The sequence below is a fragment of the Lissotriton helveticus genome, chromosome 4_1 (assembly GCF_964261635.1).
Source record: "Lissotriton helveticus chromosome 4_1, aLisHel1.1, whole genome shotgun sequence".
NCBI classification, from domain to species: Eukaryota; Metazoa; Chordata; class Amphibia; order Caudata; family Salamandridae; genus Lissotriton; species Lissotriton helveticus.
The window spans coordinates 227,163,466-227,186,218 of record NC_136063.1 but is presented as its reverse complement, the minus strand read 5'-3'; positions in this window follow the sequence as shown (position 1 = coordinate 227,186,218).

The following is a 22,753-nucleotide window of genomic DNA, read 5'->3' as shown; positions in this document are numbered from 1 at the left end:
TTGGGACGACTCCTGGTGGCCTTCCGCTTTGGGCTCTGCGCCCACACCCACAGACCATGCACGTAACCTTGGCTTCATTCTAGACTCCTCCCTCTCAATGTCCAGACAAGTCAACGCCGCATCGTCCTCCTGCTTCAACGTCCTTCGCATTCTCAAAAAGATCTTCTGCTGGATCCCCCTCGAAACAAGAAAGACTGTCACCCATGCACTGGTCACAAGTCGACTGGACTATGGCAACACACTCTACGCCGGAATTACAACAAAATTGCAGAAAAAACTCCAGCGCATCCAAAACGCATCAGCGAGACTCATATTAGACATCCCGCGCCAAGAGCACATCACCGGTCACTTAAAAAACCTCCACTGGCTTCCCGTCAACAAAAGAATTACTTTCCGCCTCCTTACCCACGCACACAAGTCCCTTTATAATCTAGGACCCGAATGCCTCAACACCCGACTGTCCTTCTACTATCCCACCCGCCAACTAAGATCATCCAATCAAGCTCTCGCCGCAGTCCCGCGCATCCGAAAAACCACCATGGGTGGCAGATCCTTCTCCTTCCTGGCTGCCAAGACCTGGAACTCACTCCCCACCCACCTCCGCCTTACTCAGAATCACATCTCCTTCAGAAAAGAACTGAAAACATGGCTATTCGATAAAAAGTAAACCCCTCCCTCCAGCGCCTTGAGACCCTCTGGGTGAGTAGTGCGCTTTATAAATACCTGAACTTGAACTTCAGCATTCTATCATGGTCCTCTAGGATTGCCCACCAAACATCTTCAGATATTGAAAGGTCCAACCTAGTTGCCCATCAGCAGTGGAGATTGTGGGTGTTTCGGTGGGAAAAAAGAATGCCTGTATCAGGAACAAGAGCAAGGAGACCGCATGATCAGGCTAATGGCAGAAGCAATCTCAACTGCCAAGAGAGTAAGAAATCCTGCCAATTGCCGAAGCAGGAGTCAGAATCAGTCTTGGACCTCGTTAGTACAAACACGGTTCTCCAAGATGGCCCCAGGCGTTGGGTTAGCGTTCTAGTTCATCGGCAGAGTGTGCGAGGAGCTCTGTGAAGCTCATGCGCACCCTTCACTCTGCGTACTTCACCGGGATTTTTACCGCGTCAATATATGCTTCAAGTCCTGGAATCTTTAAGTGTTAGGTTAGGTAGTTAGACCGTGTTTTTTCCGATGGTAGTTAGGAGTTCCTGCTAAGTGCTGACTTCGGACAAGTTTTGGAGGAGTAGTTGAATTTGCCTGAAAGAACTTTTTGGGACTTTCGAAGGGACGAAGTAAGAAGGCTTCTTCAACAACCGAGTGCAGAAAACTTCTCAGTCTGGCAGTTCACGCAAGTACGAAGAAGGAATTTAAGACTCAGTTCAAATTGCTTATTGATAAAAAGAACAAAAAAAAACGTACCTGTTTCTGAATCTTCATCTAGTCAGAGAGAATCTATTTAACAACCTGTGAGAATAGAAAAGCATTGTGAGCACGTAGTAGAAGTAATAGTTAAAAAAGAAAACATATAGACAGAGTTTACAATGTAACAACAGTAAATAATCTTCTCTAATGTCCCTCCAGGTTAATTAGCAGACTTTTCTACAGCGAATACCAACCAATCAGTTTGCCTTTTGCAGCACAAGATTGAACAGAAGAGAAGCAAGAGTCTATTTTGAAAGGGTGTGTTAAGAGCACTGAACGGAATTCAGGTATTATAGAGTAGATAGCAAGGGGAAGGGCCATATTAATTGTTGCTTTATTTTACAGTGTACCCTACCACGACTGTGAGGAAAGTCTAAGAATAGCAGTCGATTAGAAGACACCTAGCAGGCTAGACTGTCTCCTCTCTGTCCCATTCCCATTTTGCCCCCAGTGCTTCCCTCAGGCTCTCTTAAGACTATCTAGAGAGTTTGGTGTGGTCTTTGAATGGGCGTTGGGAAAATGTGTCATTCTGCTCCTGTGAAGACTCTGGTAACACTTGAAGTAAGACTCTGACAGAGTGAAGTGCCCACGACTTATTACTCACCTTGTAGTGTAGTTCACGCATTCATGTCTATAGTTACTAACCTAAGCAGTAGTAAACATAACTAATAGTGCATGTGTATACCGAACCACCCCAAAATACATTATTTGCATTTGAAAAATGGCATATGCGAAATACACGAAAATGAGTATATGTACTGTTTGCTTTCAAGCAGTGTAATCATTCAAAAAAGATGTACATTTATATCAGCATGAATGATTTGCGAAAATAACACATGAATTGGCTCTTAATACAGAAGAAAAGTGCAAGACCACTCCATCACATGTAAATACAGTTATTTGTAAATATGCTAGAGGCTGAGGTAATGTATTGTCTCTAGAGTTCCTAAAAATAGAAGCTCTGTTCTCTAAGAATAGTTCTACTTTAAGCAGAAGATGAATGCCAAAAAAAGTAAATATTTTGGAATCGAGAAAATAGTTTTCTTTTTCAAGGGAAGTAGAGAGGAAAAAAAAATTCCAAATAGTCCCGGTAGCTTTTGTTTTTCAAAGCTGAAGGCCAAATTCAGAGTTCAGGGAACGCTGTGTGCTCGTTTGCTTAAAGTTATTCCTTTTGTTCTGGGGAAAACATCATTTCAGACAGACTTTCAAAAAAACAGTCTACTGCCTCAGGTGAAAGTTCGACCAAGTTGGAGAATGTCGCTACCATGCAGTCGTGCGCATGATCGCTTTCAATGATGTTTCGATCAGTATTGCTTACAGAAGGTCGTACCTGGCTGATGCTGCTCTCATCCTGTACTTCACTACCCTTTAATCGCAGTGGTGAAGTTTCCACGAATGCCGTCATCAGGATAGGTAACCGCTGGGGACAACACGATGCATGAGCCTTTACTGGACCCAACAAAGTATCTGTATCCAATGGTACTTCTGATTGTAGTGTAAGACAGGTGTCCAACACGCATTCTTCGCCGCATAGCATACATCTTAACACAGGTAAGACACAGTTCTGCCATATGGGTCTGAATGAAAGAAACCAGGTCATATTCAGATCTCGTAGCCGGGCTAATCCAATGACTTTAGTTATGCGGTCCCGATAGCGTATAGCTATGATCGTTTCTTCCATTGTTGCTGGAGTCTTGTCCGTGACATGGCTTGCCATAACGAAGCAGGAGTAGTAAAAATAAGATGCCTGCTACGAGTCCCAACAGGAGTGGAAGTCCGCCAAAGACAGAATGGACAAAATTAGGAAAAATACCCAGGACTGCTTTGAATGGTGTCAATAGTCCCGAAAAAATTGGCTTAAATACACTCGCGATACCATTCGTATCAGAAATGTTTAAGATTTCGTTTAGCATTTCTGCGGAGTGTAGGGGGCAATTTGTTGATAATAATGAATGTATCTCTGCCGTTGTCCTTGCAACTTGGAGATCATACGTTTCTTTTGATGACGTCAAGTGTACTGGCGTCTGTAGAAGCACAGTCTTCATTCTGCTTAAAGTATCAATTCGAATAGAAGAGATATTCAAACTTGGCCAAATTTTTCCCTCCTTGTCTGGAGTGTCATTTGGAAACAATACTCGCTCACAGCAAGTGACCATGGAACTCACGCTTACCAGATGAGGTTTTCCTGGCAGCAAGCCACAACATCTGTGATCCACAATTAGAATATAGCTCCCGTTAGAAAGCCGTCTAAAGAATGGATCTATTCGAGTTGCAGGTGTGCCGAGCTGGTGACATGAAAGGTTATTTGAAGTCCCCTCACAGGCCCCATGCAAATTTATACCCTGACACAGAAGTATACCACTTAGTTATTTTTCACAATTTTTTCCACTAAGAAATACACTCTGTCCTTTTTTACTATAACATGTGTGTGTATAAGGTAGGTTCCATGTTGACTTAATGTATCCTTTACCCAACCTTTCATACTGGCCTGCCTGTATATACTTTTGGCAGTATCGAAATTGGAAAGTCGTTATCGGAATAGTTATGATTCCGTGTATTATCCATTCAATGACAGGTCGTTCTGACATTGTCAATGGTAATCTCTCAAGTTTTTCAATGCTCAGAATTGTATATTCTGCTCCCTTTTGTGCCAAGCTGATTTGTGTATCAGTAAGGTTAAAGATAGTGAATAATTACGTTGTGTTGATTAAACGCCAAGGCACATAGCCTAAACGCAGATTTTGTAACGTCCAGCCAAGCTGTACAATAGAACGCAATTGAGACTGACCATGTTGTAACATTAGTAAGTCCTGCTCTATTATATCGATTGCAGATGATACAATACTGTCCAGTGAATATATTCTGGAAGACAGAGTCATTAACCCATTGTCCACAACAGAAAGTGATTTTTCCAAATTAACACGGTCAATTTCCCGTATTTTCTCTGCTGTCTCAATTTGAGTTTCTTTCCAAGCTTCGTTGTAAGCTGCATATATAGAGGCCGCTATGAAACGTTTTTGACGCTGTTTGCGTGGTCCCATAATGAAATCACGCAAGTCAGCACCTTCTTTAAGTAAAGTCAAGTGTTGCTTAATTTCAACCAGTGTGGATGTCTGCAGCCATTCGAGGCAGAGTTTTCCTACACTGTATGTCGTTACAATCCCTGGATGTTGTCTCTGGGAGTATCTTGGGTCTGGCCCGGTCAATGTGAACCCCTGTATTTTATTCAGGAATCTATCTTGACAGTTATTTTTGTCTGTGGGCCAGATCAACCATTTTTTCCAATCAGGATGTGTTCTGTTTTGGTTTAAAATATGGGATACGTCTATCTCAACATCTGTAGTGCTATTACTTTCATGTGTTGGCTTTGGAATAGACGGTTTGTTTAAATCTTTAATTTTGGCTAGGCCTAGACATGTTGTCTGTTGAATTGTGTCATTCAAAAATATAATTTGTTCCCGGATCATGCAGGCTCTAAATAATGATTCTATACCTTGGACCTGCCAATCTTTTGTACCCCAGATTGTTTTCGTTTCAATATTATTGTTCCAGAAATCAAAACCGAATGTATTCATTTTTTCAAAACAAAATTCTGAATAGATTAATTTTGTATTTGTAAGCATGGTTTTCATTCCTGTCTTATTTAAAATTCTAAAATAAAATGTTTCTCCATTACTTGTGTTAAACCCTGAGAAGTATGAAAATTTATCATAAAATGTTTTTGAACTGCCTTTTGGCGGAGTTGCACAATGTTCCCATTGATTATAATTAAAAACATTTCTAGGTTGAGCAGATTTATGCAGATAATGGTTACCATAGTGTTGTAACAGTACATCTGGTCATAATTAGATGAACCCTGTAAATAATCATGTTCTGTAAATTTAGCTGACATAACTAGGTCTGACATCATATCATTAATACTTTCAAAGTCCCAATCATCAGAAAATGTGCTCGATTTTACAAAGTCACAAACCACTACAGTGCTAGGGGTTTTCCCGCTGTGCGCTGGATGTTCATAAATCCCATTATTCATGACAAAGCCAGCTCGTCATGAGCGCAGCGCAGGTAACGCCCATGACGAGCTGGCTTTGTCATTAGCATGGAAGGGGTTAATGAAACCTTAAATTGATGAGGATACTTCAAGAGTTCGACCGGACCATATATGTCGTAATCAGTTTTGTCCCATGCTAACCCACCGGGTATAGGATTGGCTGTGAAGTTTACTGAAGAAAGTTCTCTTTTCTCGATGTGTGAAGACTTGTGTGGTTTTAGGACCAAGTTGATATTCTGACTTGCTGTGTCCATTGCAACATATTTTCCCTCAATGAAATGTCCCAAGCATAGTATCATGATGAGCCAAAGTATGAGGACAAATACACCTTGTGCCACCCAAAATTCAATCCATGGAGAAATCAGATAGGTTTCTTGTAGTTGATGAAAGAGTTCTTTTGCTTTGTCTTTAAAAGTCTTTGATCTTGTCGGCTGTTCCTCAGGTTCGCTCGGATCCTCAGAAAAGTCATCGAAGTTGATGAAGTAGCCTGATGCAGTTCTGTCAATTGTTTCAATTGCTTCTGGATTTCTTTTTGCTTTTGGAATTGTCTTTGTTTCATTAGCATAGTCAGTGGTTACATCATTGTAGACTGGTGTTTCTTAATGCATTATTGCGATTTGGGTTTCAAGAGGTTTAAGTTCCATGGCTTTGTTGCATAGTCCTTGTTGATTCACTGTAGGTTTATCAAATATGATTAGTCTCTCAGTTTGAACCTCTGAGTTTGTAGCAAACTTTGATGTTCTGCTACTTCTTGGGAGTCCACTTGGCCTACTACTTATTATTGGCCACATGATTGTGGTTTAACCAGGTCGATGGATACAACTCGGTTCTCCTTTTTACCAGCAAGGGGCGGTAGTACAACTGATATTGTTCCGTTGATAGCTAAGACAGGTACTGCTTTTCTGTAAGAAGGCCCAAATTCCTTCTTCACTGCGATTTTCTCTCTGACCAGATCCCCAATCTTTGGAATCCAGACAGACCTTGCTGGGACAGGTGGTTTCTCTTCAGTGGCTGTTGGCTATTGTTTCAACTTTATGTTGCTCAGGTCTTTTCTTGTTTCTTTTAGGTCCTGTAAAATAGCCAAACGATCTTTGATATCAAAGCATTTTTCTTTCACCACTGAAGTTTGACTATCGAGGTCCTGGATTAGCATTCTAGTCCCGAACAATAGTTCATACGGACTGAGACCTTTTAGAGAATTTCTTGGCAGATTATTAAGACTACGTTGGACACTAATACCTTTGCCGTTATAGATTGCTCTATGCCTCGTTTTTTTCTTTCCACCATCCCAATTCCCTCAGGAAGGAAGTGATAAGAGTCCCGCAATGCAATGCCCATGCTGGCCATTGCCTCCCCCCAAGCTCGAGCTTAGAAGCAGGACACTGGTCAGAAGGTAGCATGCCCATTGCGTATATGCCGTTTTAGACTCACGAATCTTTTTATAACAGTTCTGGCGTCAGCCGAGAGCTGGGGTCTACATTTTAAGTGAAGCTAGTCTCAAATAATTATTAAAGGGACGCATTTTTCCTGGGTATTTTTCATTGTTATTCTTATGATATCTAAAGGAAGGGCATTGGTACTACTCCGGGCATTTCGCCACTGCGGTCTCTGTTGCAGTTTTGACAGTAAAATGCAAATTTGTAGTTTTGCAGGCTCATTCCCGGCCACCAGTATATTGATTGTAATTCTTTCAGAGATTCCAAGATCCTTCGATGCCCTAGACCTTCACCCATATGTGTGTCTGCTATTAACAAGTTTCTCCTGTTCGTGTTTGGAATTACTCTATCCCCCACTCCAGGGATTTGAGCAAAAGGAACGGAGTTTGCATTGATTATGTATGTATAATTGAGTGGATAGTTGATGGGTAGCTCTGAGCAGTCGCCTTTCGATGACGTTTTCACCGCCAGCATTGTTTCCCCGTCAATGTATTTTTCCGAACGCTTTTTTGTAGCTACGGAAGCCGGCTTTGTTGCTTCCGCTGTGGCTGTATCAGCCAATGAATTTCCTGAAACGTGAACGCCATCACGTTCATGACTCAGTGAATGTATCACGTGAGTCTTTGGTAGTTCTTTCTGTAAAAGAGCAACTTGTTCCCAAAGCAATTTTTGCTTTATTGTGGCACCTGTGTCATCTTTGTAACCATTTTGAACCCATTTGTGCAAGTCGTTATTGTATGATTTGACGCAGTAATACGAATCGCACACTATTAGTGTCGGGAATTCACGATCGGCATTATCTAGGGCCATTTTTAAGGATATTATTTCAGTTTGTTGTTCTGAATTATTTTCCACTGAATGTGTTTTCGTTACCAGAGGTCTTAATTTACCTCCGCGCCACACGTATTTAACAATTTCGCATGTGGCGTTATAGGCTTGTTTTCCCCAAACTGAAGGTTGTGCATGACCGTCTGTATATATTACACAGGCGTGCTGTCGCATGGGCCGAATGTCGATTGGCAGAGGATATTCTCTTTCATATTCTAGATTTTTAAATTTTTTCATTTCCGGGTCAAAATAGTATTTCACTTTGTCTGTAGCAAGAGAATTTTCCCATTGTATCCATTTTGGATTTAGTGCCACAGTAGGTAAATTACATGGGCTTGTTAATGCCTCAAAGGCTGATTCTGCTGTTAACACAGTAATCCGTCTGCCTTGGGCCTCGGCTCTTTCTTTTGCTATAGCTGTTTGAACCGCATGTACAATGTTTTCCTTAATAATGAATGTTTTTTCAGCTTCTGTGTACACATGTGATTTGTATGCTATTGGTACCTTTTCTCCCTCATTAGAGGTCAGGTATGTGAATCCGCATCTTCCTGGGATGACCCGAATCACAAGGTTGCGTGTGTTATCGCGTGTTTGCAATTTTGTTTTAGCTAACATATCTGTTTGCAATGATCTCAAAATCTCTGTGTGTTTTTGAGTCCAATTGATTGTTTTAAAATCTGGTTTTATTAGGTCATAGAGAGGTTTAACCCTCTCTGCATAATTTATAATGTATGTTCTTCCGAAATTCAGGAAACCTAGAATTGATTGTAAGTTTTTCAGCGTTCTTGGTGCTTGGATTACAGCGCATTTCTCTAAGAAATTGTCAGCCAGGCTTTTGCCTTCACTTGATAATTCATATCCTAAAAACAGGACAGTTAGTTGGGCAATTCTTGACTTTTTGAAGTTGAATTTGTAACCCTCTCCTGCGAACCCAAGTATTATGGTGTTCACTCTTTTCAAGTGAGTATCCAAGTCATCATCTGTTAGATAGATGTCATCGACATAAGATAATGCCTCATCATCATACATTTGAAGTAACTCTGTTACTCTTGCTGAGAATAATCCTGGGCTGTTCTTGAACCCCTGTGGCAAATGACAGAAATTTACTGCGAGCCATTTATTGAGAAAGCGGTCAAATATCTGCTTTCAGGTGCTATGTTTTGACAAAAGAATCCATTAGAGATGTCTAATGTTGTTTTGTATTTTTTGCGCACTATGTTATTCATTAGTGCTGCACTGTGTGAGTTTTGTACTGCAAATGTTTTGCAACATGAGTTTAGATGTCTGTAGTCCAAAACTAGACAATATGAATCGTCTGGCTTGGAGACAGGAAACAAAGGATTGTTCATTTGTGAGGTGCATGTTTCAATCACCCCTTGGTATTCAAGTTGATCTAAGATCTCCCTGACCTGTTTTTTAGCTTCTTGCTTAATTGGGTACTGCCTTTATGCAGTTGGTTGAGATTTGAACTGGATTTTGTGAGGAAAAGAGTCCTCATCCCATCCCACATGGTTTTTATATAATGCAGGAGCCTGGCCTACTGCCCACTTTCTTGCAAGTGTATATTTTTTATGAATTGGAATGTGATTTGAGAAGGCAGGCATAATCATTTCTTCGCCATGAGGGCACTCCCTGACAAACTCCGGTGGCCAGTCTTTTTCAGCTAAAAGGATGTCATAGCCTTTGGAGAGGTTATCCCAAAATAGACCCCTTATTTTCCTAGTCTTATCTCCCTCTATACGTAATGTTATTTCGTATATTTTATGAGGTTTGTTAACTCTGGTATCTGCAGTTTCCACCTGAATGTATTCATTCGTGTCCACTGTCTCCAGATGATTCATCAGGATCTTGCGAGCTATGCTCACTTCTGCTGCGCTGTCTAGCATTGTCTGAGCCCACTCTCCGTTTTTCAGCTGTGTCCTCAGTATCCTCGGCATGTTTGATTACTTTAATACTGGCTACCTTCTTCTTTGGAAATTGTAACTTTTTACTTTGATGAGCAGGTTCCTTGTCTTTGGACTTGACGTGCTCTTCCCTGTGTCCTGACTGTCCTCTTCTTTCCGATTTCTGCGAGAAAGTCTGAAAAGATCGAGAGGGACGTGTATCAATATCTTGATATCTATCAGGTTTCTTTAGATTATCCCTATTTCTAAGGTTATATCTTTTCTCAGAGGGCTCCCTCTGGGGAGACTTGTGTCCTTGGTCCGGAGATCTTTCTCTCCGCCGAGGAGACCTTCCTCTGGACTGGAATCTTTTTTCTTTGGGAGTGGATTGTTTATTTCCATACCAGCTCTTTTTTGGAGTGTTTAGATTATTTTTAATAAATATCTTTTCAGGATTTTCAGTTAGTTGTGGTTTTACTGGTTTCCCACCCAAACTATCTCTTCCTAGTTCTTCCTAGGATTTTTCTATGATTCTGGCAAGATCAAATGGTTGCTCTGCTATATCTGTTTCTTTCAACTTCTGGCGGATCGCCACAGATGCTGCTTCCCCTTTTATGTTTGATAATAATAAAGCTGAGACCTGCTTGAAGTCTTTCAGTAATATCATACCCAGAGTTAAAGCAGGTTCTGGACCGTATTCATTTTGAATCTGTCTTAGTACATCTGGTATTACTGCCATGGACGGAACACCATGTGTTTTTGTGTAAATGGAAGCAAAGACTGTGCCCCAAGTGTCACAGTCCTCCACATGTGGTGCGATCCCCATTGGAAGACAGATAGTCAGAATTCTGTGTTTCTCAACAGGTGTAGTATCCGGAAATACTGCCTCTGTTTGAGTGATTTTTTGTGCTAAAAGTTCTGGTATTGACATCTTTTCAATGTCTGGATGTGGTGTGTAGCCGGCTAGAACCGGCCACGTTGCTCCTGGTCTACCTAGTGGACCGAGCCTGGTGATGTGATCATTATGTTTTAGGGTGCCTTTAAACCAGAGCAGGTGCTCTTGGTATTTTAATGGGATTTCCACCTACTCGAAAGGAGTGTACGCATCCGGAGGTTCCTCTATTTTATAATAGTGGAATTCTTTTGTGACAGCGTTTGCTGCTGGAAAGTTTATCCATGAATAGAATACCTCTGTCTGCCGATATTCATGTGCCTCAATTACGAATATGACTGTACCATCTCTTGGTGTTAGTCCATTTTCTATAAGTTTAAGTGTTATAGTTTTTCTTATGTTGACCGGGATGAGTATTGCGCCCGGGTCAGTCTGCAGGAGACTTGTGCCATCCGCAAGGAGTTGAGCTGCTATTCTAGCTGCCTCCCTTTCTTCTTCGTTGTCTGACATTTTACTGACAGGAAGGTTTTTTGTTGCAGATCAGGTTTCCAAGGAAACAAAGATTAGGTGCACAATATTTTGGAACACTGTATCCTTCAACGTTGAATAAACCAAAACTATACATAGAAATGTCTTTCTACTAAGTTCCGGTGGATTTTAACCTTTTACCCACTCCAGACGTCTTTGGAGTATTTACGGGAGAAAGGGTCTGTGTGAAAAAGCACGACTGAGTTACTCTAATGTCTTGCATTAGATTTATCGCCTTACCAAACCGTTGGGCGCCATGTAGTGTAGTTCCTATATTCCCAATAGGCTCTGCGCATTGGAATAATATCTTCAATAGTATAGACGTAGGACAGAGGTTAACTAGGTCTTCTACTGACTATATTAGACTTAAGTTTTGTGTGCCAGCTAGCTCAGAGTTCACTAGAAACTTTCTCGAATAGGCGAGGAGGAGTTTAACCTCTCTGGATAGACAAGAAGGGATTTAGTTTCTGACAACCATAGAACATGACAACTTTGCTCTCCCTGATCAAGAGTATATCTCTAGAGTCGTGTGAAAACAAAAGACAGCTATTTTACTCAGTCAATACGTGCATACTTAGTTTCACCAGATTGTAGAGAAAAGAAGAGACGGGCGTTTTCAATAAAAGGTGTTATTTATTGATCAGTCTCTTTTCTCATACAAGAGAAATGAATCGCTACAATTCCAATACTTAGGGTTAAGTAGAATGCATATAGTAAAAGCAGGATTATAAAATAATACTGTAAAAGCATTGGTATGGTTTCTTAGCCATATGATACTTTAAAATGGATAAAAGATATACATACATATATACATTGACTAATCATACTCAACTGGTGCTTCTAACTACGCCTACCCCGGTGCACCTGACCTAAGCCTAATACATGGGAGGGAGTAAGTAAGTAGCAGTTTAAGTTAAGTTTGTTTTGCCAAGAATCTGACTCAAGAATTCTCTACTAGGGTTTAGTCAGTTCAGTACCTGGGATTTAGAAGGCTGGAGGACTGGTATCTCTTTCTCAGGACTCGGTATCCCAGTCACCCGCGAAGGTGGGCTGGAAACGCTGGAAGCTGGATTTCTGGGCAAGAGAAAAGACAGCGTCTTCCTCAGCGCGTCAAAAGGGGAGGGGCAGCGTCCGTGGGCTCTCGCATCTGCTGGGCTCTCCGGCAAGTAGTCACTGCTCCAGGTTCCTCACCACCGTGTCCCTGATTAGGGCAGCGTTGGTATATTTATACCTGAGAGGTGCTGGGTTTGACGTAAGGATGGACATAAGATGTCAATAAAGATGTCACTAAGAACTGATCGTTCTTGAAGTGCTTTACAGGAGTTCTCGGACTAAATCAAAACATAGCAGGCGGGGATTTCCCAGGTTGCTCGAGGCTTGGATTTGTTTAAGAACTCGGTGTGCTTTCTAGGGGGCTGGAGGAATAGTGCTTGCTTAATGTGACAGCATGCGCTATGACTAATTTATGAAACAGGTTTCTGTGCCGTTGTAGGGATATTAGTGATTTATAACCGGACAAGGGTCAGAAATAGGAGTATCAATACAGGTCCCTAGATAAACATACTACAACCTGAGCAGAATGGCAGAAGGTATCGACTTAATGGACCTAGGTGGGGTCTTAGAGGCCATTCATGAAGAGTTGTTAGCCGTTAGGAAAGAGAATAGAAGTTTAAGACAGGATTTAATGGCTTCAAGGAGGGAAACAACAGACTTAGCGAGTAAAATGGATGGCTAATTCTCAGGTGCCAGTTTTGCAGCTTCATCTCAATACTCACAGGCCTCTAGTTCCACTTCAGTTTCTCACCCTAGAACCACCACTCAGGTTGTGCATTCCTTGTCCCGAGTCATTCTGCTTGCCCCACCTGAACGATTCAGTGGTGACCCCCAAAAGGCCCAAATATTATTTACACATTGTTCACTTCTCTTCATGTGTCGGAAAGTAGCTCAAGCAACAGACAATGGGCTTTTAGAGCTGAAACAAGGAAATAAGGAGCTTGTAGCTTACCTGGCAAAATTTAATAAACTCATAGTGGAAACAGACTCGCCAGAGAACAAGAGGACTGTGCTGTTTTACTGGGGGTTGAAGGACGAACTAAAAGATGCACTGTCTCAAATACCATATAGACATTCAGAAGTCTCTGCCATAATTGATTTGGTCCTAGAACTGGACTATAGGCAGAATGAGAGAAGAGGCGAGAAGAGGAGGGAATTTCATCCAAGCGTGCCCAGGTTTGATCGAATTAGATCTGAAGGACCAAAAACTGTAGAAAACAATCAAACCACTGAACCCATGCAGATTGGAGTAGTTTTTGGCCCTTTTTAAAAAGAAGAAAAGGAAAAGAGGAGGTTAAATAACCTTTGTATGTATTGTGGGACCTGCGGCCATTTTGTCCAGATTTGTCTGAAATAGCCAAAGACTTTGTTAAAGGAAAAATTGTGGCACCACCAGTAGGAGGGGTTGGACTGGTGGATGCGAGAGAAAACTCAACCCCCTAAACTCATTAATTAGCAAACACCCTGCAATCAGCGGCTACGCATTTGACTCACCCAGTCATCTTAAAATACAGATCCATTGTTCAATCGGACATTCCGGTAATGATTGACTCTGGAGCAAATGGAAATTTTTGCGATCTGAGGTTTGCTTCAAAGATTGGGTTAAAGGCAATTTCCAAAGAAAGGTGTGAAGTGGTGAGGGCAGTAGATGGAACAGATCGCCCAATAGTGAGCCATACAGAAAAGGTGGAGCTCATCCTGCCTGATGGTGATCGGGAGTTCATGCAGTTCACTTTGATCGATACACCACAGTTCCTACTAATCTTGTACCTTCCCTGGTTGACTGAGCATAATCCCCAGATAGATTGGGAGAAGCAATCTATTAAGATGAACTCGGATTATTTCAAAGAGTCTTGTTTTCATGAAGAGGATCAAGTGAAAGAGTCCAGTCTGGCTGCCAGTTTGTGTGAAAGTGGAGTTACCATGTGTGTCATGTATACCGAGGAAATTCCTAGAATGTACCAGAATCACCAGGTTGCTTCCAGTGAGGTGGAGGATGAAAAGCTTCCTCCACATCGTCCATATGACTGCAAAATAGAACTGGAACTAGGGGTGAATCTTCCGTGTCGCAGAATCTATGCCTTGACGGATAAAGAGGATACATTTCTGAAGGAATATATACAGACATTTTTGAAGAATGGATTCATCAGACCATCGGAGTCCCCAGTTTCCTCACCATTATTTTTTGTACCTAAAAAAGAAGAGAGCGATTCAAGACCTTATATGGATTACCAGGCCCTCAATCGGATAACAATTAAAAACAGATATCCGTTGCCCTCAATATCCGTGCTCTTGGATTAGGTAAAGGGAGCCTAGATCTACACGAAACTGGATCTTAGAGGCGCATATCACCCTATTCGGATCATAAAGGGGGATGAATGGAAGACTCCATTCAGGACCAAGTTTGGCCTCCATGAGTACCAGGTTATGCCTTACGGTCTTTGTAATGCGCCAGCAACTTTTCAGTACTTCATCAACGATATATTTATTCAATATATTGACAAGTGTGCCATTGTCTATATTGATGAAATTTTAATCTATTCAGCATGGGAAGGAAGAACATCCAGTACATGTCAGAGGAGTCTTGGAAAAGCTGTGAGAAAATAACGTAGATGTTAAGCTTGAGAAGTGTGCATTCAATGTCCGTTCCGAGGATTTCTTCGGTTTTGTTCTCACCCCAGAAGGGATAACTATGGATGAGCGTAAAATCAAGGCAGTTCTGGACTGGCCATCCCCCACCAGAATGAAGGAGATTCAGCGGTTCATTGAATTTGCGATTTTCTAGAGGGATATTCATCCAGGATTTTTCCCAAAAAGTTATCCATATTACACACCTGTTGAGGAAAGGGATTCCTTTTGTTTTGTCTGACGAGGCAGAAGTAGTGTTCCAATCTGTGAAGAGAAGCTTTACTTCGGCTCCGATTTTACTCCACGCGGACCAAACTGAGCCCTTCAATTTGGAGACTGATGCCTCGGATCAGGCTATTGGGGGAGTCTTATCCCAGAGGCAAAAAGAAACCGGCCAATTACAGCCAGTTGCCTATCACTCCCAAAAACTTCTTCCAGTGGAAGTAAATTATACGATCACCGAAAAGGAGTTACTAGCTATTAAAGACACCTTTTAAGAGTGGAGACATCATCTCATGGGGGCCAGACATACTGTGACAGTCTTTACAGATCATAAAAATCTACAGTTTCTAAAGTCGGCAAGAACCCTGACTCCCAGACAACTCAGATGGTCTCTGTACTTTGCAGACTATAAATTTGTAATTACTTACAGACCTGAAAGAAAAAACGGAAAGGCGGATGCCTTGTCTATAATAAATACTGAAGGGCTAAAGAAAGAGATCCTAGACCAGAACATCATACCAGAGTCAAAGATTGTGGGAACTGTAGTCAGCGAAACTCTGGATTAAAAGAATAAAAAATCTTTTTCCACTGAGGAAAAGCAAACCTGGCTTTCAGAAGATCTTTCTGGAGAAATACGAGAAGGATTACCTTTTCATAATGGAGCTTTGTATATACCCACTATTGAATTGCGAGAGCATATCCTCTATGAAAATCATGACCGTCCCATGGCCAGGCACAAAGGAATCAATAAAACTGAAGAACTGATAAAGAGACAATTTTGGTGGCCATAGATGTCAAAGGACATTAAGGAATATGTGCTTGGTTGTGAAATCTGTACTCAGGGAAAATCGACACGGCAATCTCCACATGGTTTGCTACAGCTGCTGCCCACACCCCCTCATCCCTGGCACACAGTGACATTAGAATTGATTGTAGATTTACCCCTCTGTCAAGGTTACAGTGCCATTTTGGTGATGGTAGATTCATTTACTAAGATGGACCATTTTGTTCCTCTCAAAAATATCCCTAGTGCCAAAGAACTAGATACACAGTTTAGCTTACACTTGGTGAGGTTACACGGAATCCAGAGGGTCCTCATTTCTGACCAAGGTGCTCAGTTTCTGTCCCGTTTCTGGAAGGCTTTTACCAGAGGGTTAAATATTGAAAGTATAATGTATATAAAAATACTTTTATTTGATCTGTTAAAATCATAAGAAGAGTGGAACATACCACTATGATGAAAACCTCATAATTCAGATGCAGATAAAAATTTAATTAAACGTTTTTAGTTATCGTAACCCTTGTGTGATGGAACCAAAGAGCAGTGGATTATCATAACAGCTATGTAAACAGGTCCATGCTTTCTGTTGAAAATAAAATGTTAATACCAACGGAAAAAGGAGAGGGATCAGAGATCAAAACTGCTATACATAATTTTCAATCCAGTTTCTTAGGTCACTATAGTTTCAAATCCTGGAACTTTTACTGGTAGGATCATGTTTGTGCCTAAGGCATGACATAGAAAGGGACTTTGGAAGAAAGGGAGTACAGAAACAGGTCTGAAAAAGACTTAGGCCGGCTACTTTATACCCTACTGCCAGGTACTTATTTTGCTGTTCCATTCTTTCCAAGGTTTTGTGCTGTTTCTTTCTTTTCTAGTTCTTGTGCTACTAGGGATAAAAAATTTACGGTGTTGCAAGACAGTTGATCTGAAGAACCGCTGAGGCATTTTATGACGGCCGCTCTGCAAGTCCGGATTTGAGTTTCTCTTAAGATTGGCCTTAAAAGTGACGTCCTTGGATTATGTAGTGCCGGACAGATGCATAATAGATGTAGTAGTGACTCTGCTCCATTGCCACACAGGCGGCAGTCCAGGGATGGCTAGGTCTGTAGCCATTTTGGGATGAGATCTTTATTTGAAAATGAACCCAATCTCAGTAAGGTAAATTTCCGCTTGTAGCGATCTCTGAAGCATTCTTGCACATAGGCTTGTGGTTTCATATGCTTATAGAATGGAATCACAGCCCATGCATGACTTTTACAGGCAAAAATGGTTTTGTCGGATTGAAACAATAATTTTTTTATTGATTTGTTTGTGATCTTTTTAAAAACAGAGTATGACATGTGTGTTTGTCAGGCTTCCTCCAGATTTAGCGTTTGAAGCGCTTGTTTTAAAATTTGGCATATCAAATTTTTGTTCGTTGATTGTATTTCTACCTCCTCCCAGCAGTGGTGGGCAAGCGTGTTGTCTTCGGCAGCCCTCATACGCCTGTAATATTTGGCCAGAACACCTTGTCTGGCCTGCGTCTGGTTCGTTAATCCATATTTCAGGCGAATCTGCACCTATGAGATGTGTCGTGGGATTAAAAACTGTTTTTATACAGTCTGGACTGAGCTAGAGTTAGCATTTGGGAGTCCTTGGTATCCAGCATTTCCGAGCCATATGTTATTGCTGGCAGAAACTTTGTGGCCACTACCTTTAGGAGATGGTTTGTGGAGCTACCACTTAGGCTTTTCTGTAAAGTTTTAAAAGCAAAGCATAATTGTTTGTTTTTTGTGTTGACATGTTCTAGATGTTGTTTGAAACTTAAATGGCGATCTAACAGAATCCCCAGATATTTGTATACTTCTACCTGCGATAAAATACTTGAATTTATCCTCCAGATGAATTTGGGGTGTTTTTTATGAGTGCTGGAAAAAGAATAAAACATTAGATTTGTTTAAATTGATTATCAGTTGTTCTTTTGAAATGTATATTGCTAGTTGAGAGATCAGGCGTTGTAGTCCAAGCGGGGTTTGAGAGAGTAACACGATGTCGTCCGCATATTGCAGACTTGCTATTGGTGTCTTTCCCAATTTGGGTGGGTCTCCATGAATGAGACTAAGGTTGCCTTCTAAATCAGCCGTGTAGATGTTGAAAAGACACGGCGCCAGAACGCATCCCTGTTTTAGTCCATTTTTTGTTGGAAATGTATTGGTTAAACACCGCCCCTCCCCTTTTTTTTTTATCTGAACCCAGGTTTGTGAATATAGGTTGATGATTGCTTCTAATAATTTGGAGGGGATTCCCTAAACTTTCATTTTAGCCCATATCTTGGCTCTTGGCACTTTATCAAAGGCTGCTTTAAGATCTACGAAACATGTGTAGAGGATGTTTGAATTGGCAATCGCTTTCTTTGCTAAGAGAGTAAGTGCTGAAATATTTGTTAAAGTCCCTATACCAGCTCTGAACCCAGTCTGTGTTTTCGGGATTAGACTTTTGCAGCTTACCCATTTCTCCAAGTCTGCCAATAGATTTGTTGCTTAGATCTTTGCCTCTACATCTATAAGGGCTATCAGTCTGTAATTGCTGGGGTCTGAGCATGTTCCTGACTTATAAATGGGTTGGAAGATGCTGCCCTTCCAGGAGTCAGGAAGGTTTCCAGACTCTAAACTATTAGAGAACAAAGGGGTTAGGTGGCAGGACCAAAACTCGGGGTCGTACCTGAACAGAGCATTCGGTAGGCCGTTGGAGCCGGGTGCCCCGTCCGAACTCAAGTGTTTTATTGTATGCAGAATCCACTTTTGTGTAATCTGTACGGGTTCTACTCTTTGCGCGTGCCTGATAAAAAAGCTGCTGTCTTTCTGTACTTCTCTGATTTCGGTACGGAGTTTTGGGTTGGATAAAGTCTTTAAATCGGTGACTGATTCGTCGGCCGATGACCATTTTTCCTTACTCAGACTCCTGGGCTCTGATATTTTCCCCGGACTGGAACACCTTTTAGTCTTGTTTGTGTTATCCCCAGTGCTGTGTATTGTCTGTTCAGTTCTGAAATTGTATGTCTCTTCAATATGAGTGCTCCAAGATTGCTCTGTTATGTCAGAGGTAAATTGGCGATGTTTGCCATTGAGCATGAAATTGATTTTTGCCCAAAAATGTTTCGAGTTTCTCTGCTTACTTGCGTGGAGCAAGTTGGCCTAAAAGTTTTCCTTGTATGTTTGTTTGGCCACCTTTATTTCGTGTTTAAGTTCCCTTTTCGTCTTTTCTATAATCATGGAAGACTTTTGTGAGGGTTGGAGACCATTAGTTCGAATTAACCTTAGTTGTTTGTTCAATCACGTTTTTATTGCCCATATGTATGGCGTATACCATGGCCCTCCTCCAGTTCTGGGTGTTTTATGATCTCTGTGGGTAGGTTGACATTTTTTATTGATGTTGTTTGTGAAAGACTCTCAGAGCTCTGTAATATCTCCAGCGTGGGCTGTGTCGGGAGGAGTTTACAACGACCGGCATGTCTATATTATTTTATCGATGTTCTTTTTAACACAGATTAGCCGTTTTAGATTGTAAAGTTGAGTCCTTAGTGTAAGGAGATTTGCCTGCTCTGACCCAATTGGAGTGATGGTTAATGTAAAAGTTTGAGGATAATGGTCGCTTTCAACTCGGTCCTGAATTTGAAAATCTATTATGTATGGAAATAGATCGGGGTCGACTAGCGTAAAATCAATTGTTGATCCTGTTTTAGATGTAACCCTCGTGAATGCGGCTGGACTATCCAAAGGGCCTCTACCATTTAATGTGTGTAGAAAAAGGTATTCTAATTTTGCAGAACATTACTTGCCCATAAGGTCTTGTCTGCTTCGGTTACCCTGCCTTGGCTGTATGAAGCTCGGTAGGTTGCGCTCTTGGCCTTGGATTAAGTTCATATTAAAATCCCCAGTTATTATTATGTGGGCACTTGAGTAGGTGCTTTTCAGTGTTTTAATTGCCGCTATTAATTGATTAATTCTTTGGTCCTTCTCCTTTCTTGCTGGATGGAGGTAGGGATTCAATACTAGTAGGTACATTGAAGATGAAAGATCTATTTTTGTACATTGCGTCCATGAGGAGTCGAGATCGATGCTTATGTCTCCCCAGGAGAGGTCCGTAGATATATAAGTCGACAAGCCCCCTTTGGCCCTTCCATACTGTGCCCCCTTTTTTACTGGAATGATATTTTCTTCGTAGCCCACTAATGGGGAGTTTTTTGTCTGCCTGCTTTCCTGAAAAAGGAGTATATCATGATGTTGGATAAATTCCACAAAATCTTCTTCTTCTAACTTTGCATTTATGCCATTAATGTTCCAGGAGCAAATCCTAATGCCCCTTGATTTCCTTGGTGGTTTGCTTGAACTGGTTCATACTTTTCCCCGCTGCTTAGGTCCCAATGTTTTCTGGTGAAATGCCTCGAGATCCACTGATTTTCTTTGTGCAATTGTAATTGTTATTTGTCTAATTGGTTGACCCTCCTCTTCCTTGGTGCAGGTTTTTATCCGGTCCTTTTGCACCTTTTAAAAGGCTCTGTTTCTGTGTTTGTTGTTGTTGTAATGGGCTAGGGTACCGCGGGGGCACTACCTTTTTTAGTTCTATGCCCCAATTTGAGAAGTCTTCCCTATGCTGCAGGATCAGGTCTGAGAGTAGATTTTCTACTAGTTTCCACCCTGAGACAGATGGGCAGTTGGAAAGAGCTAATTAGGAATTAGAACAGTACTTGAGATTGTTCTTGTTAGACGAGGAAGGGGACTGGGTGGACCTCCTTTGGGCTGTAGAATTTGCGCACAATAATTCCCAAAACAGTTATACTGGCCATACTCCATTCTATTTGAATTATGGGCGCCACCCAACCTTAATGGTTGGTGCTAGTGAAATCCCAGTTCCAGCTGTTAAAGAATGTATTCAACATCTGAGGGAGATTCATGACTCTTCGAGAGAAAAAGTAGAAAAAGAAAAAGAACAGTACAAGCATTATGCAGACAGAAAAAGAAGATAAGAAGAAGATTACCCTATAGGAAGTAGCGTTTGGTGAAACTCCTAGTGCGCCCTCACTTCCTGCTTGACCACTTCCGGTGACATTCACGGTCTAGTGCCCAGAAAAAGCCAGCCTCTGCACAGCAGGGCTGAGTGGTGGGTGGTAGGAGCCTCTGGCCACATAAACCAAGCTGAAGCAAGCATGTGCAGATCAGAGAGTCATGCCTATGTTCGTGGTGGGCTACTCGTAAAGCTGCCGCGCTTGCCATTACTAACGCTGCTATTTGCACATTGTTGGAACTTTAAAAAAAATGTAGACCTTTTTTAAAAATATATTTGCTCATTTTGTACCTGTACCTTTGCTCTGTGATCCTCGCTCCTAGCGTGCCCTCACTTCCTGCTTAAGCACTTCCGGTGACATTCACGGCCTATTGCCCAGAAAAAGCCAGCCGCTGCACAACAGCAGGGCTGAGTGGTGGGTGGGAGGAGTCTCACGCCACATAAACCAAGCTGGAGCAAGAGCGCAGCGCGAGCGTGCCACAGGCACACTGCAGGCGCACCTAAGGCATGCCCGTCTGCGCACGTCTGCGCCCAAACAGGTCCAGGGGCCAGGACCCCTGGTCCCTGCCTCCTGTATTCCCTGGAGGAACTCCTACTCTTAAATCAAGATATAATGCCACTTAATAACTATGTAGCAGCTGCACTAAAGTCAGAAGGGCTGTTAAGGCTACAAACGGGTAAGGGAAGAATACCTACACAACCCTCTACCTGAGGCCGCTTGGGCCCGCTCGCCCTCCTGGACTTAGATTGGCTACCATCAACACCTGGTCATTGCAGAAACATTATCTGGAGGTCTTCTCACTTCTTCAAGACGACACCCTGGACATATTAGGAATCACAGAGACGTGGCTTGAGGAATCCTTAACCCCGGACCTAGTAGCCGCTATGCATCCGAACTATGTGGCCCTATTCCAAAATAGACCTGGCAGTTCTTGAGAGGGTGGGGTTGCAATCCTCTACAACCACGTTCTTAAGGCTGACACACTTTGCGCAAAAAGCATAGATGGGGCTGATGTGTTAGGGGCGAGGTTTTCCTCTCAGACGGCCTGTCTTGTCATTCCAGTAGTGTATCGTCCCACGCGAATGCCGCCAGGTGCGTTGAACTCTTTACGGAACTAGTCCACGATATTCGTTCACGATACCAATGTATTGTAGTGATGGGAGACTTCAACTTCCATTGGGATCAGGCTCCCAAAGAGAGCCAGGCTAAAGAATTGGAAGAGGCATTGACAGTGCTGGAACTCCGCCAACTTGTGAACGGCCCCACCCATGAGAAGGGCCACACACTTGATTTGGTTTGGACATCCCAGCTGCCTACCAATCCTCTAGTTATCAGTCCTTGCTCTTGGTCAGACCATTATATAATTAGTGGCCGGTTCCCACTCCTTAAGCATAGAATGGAAAGTGCTGCAGAGCTGGAATAAAATCAGAGCCGATGACCTGGTTACGATCCTCAGTAAATCTACCTCCTCGAATACAACTCAGGGAGACCCTGACGCACAAAGCTCTGCCCTTTTGTCTAGGCTGAACAATGCTATTGATATGCTAGCTCCAGCATGAAGGGAAAGAACAAGGGATAAAGGGAAAGGAGCGCCCTGGTTCAATGATGCTTTATGTAACATGAAACAAACGCTCCACCAATGTGAGAGAGCCTGGCGGAAAGCTTATGAGCCAGGCGCTCAGGTAGAATAGCACTCAATGTTCGCAGCCTACTAAAAGGCGATTCTAACAAGAAAAGCAGAATTCTATGAAGCTAAGATTGCGTCTGCTAACACCCAGAAAGAGATTTCCCAGATCCTGAAAGAGTTAAGACAAGAGAAGGAACAGAAGCCTTTGTTCTGTAGGGAACATTGTAATAAGTTCCAGGACTTCTTTACATCAAAAGTGAAGGATCTTCTGATGGAATTCCACCTCATCCCTACACTCCCTTGCCCTTTAGAACCTGTACTCCCGCCCTCATCTTTGATAAACTCTCATTACATTTGTTAG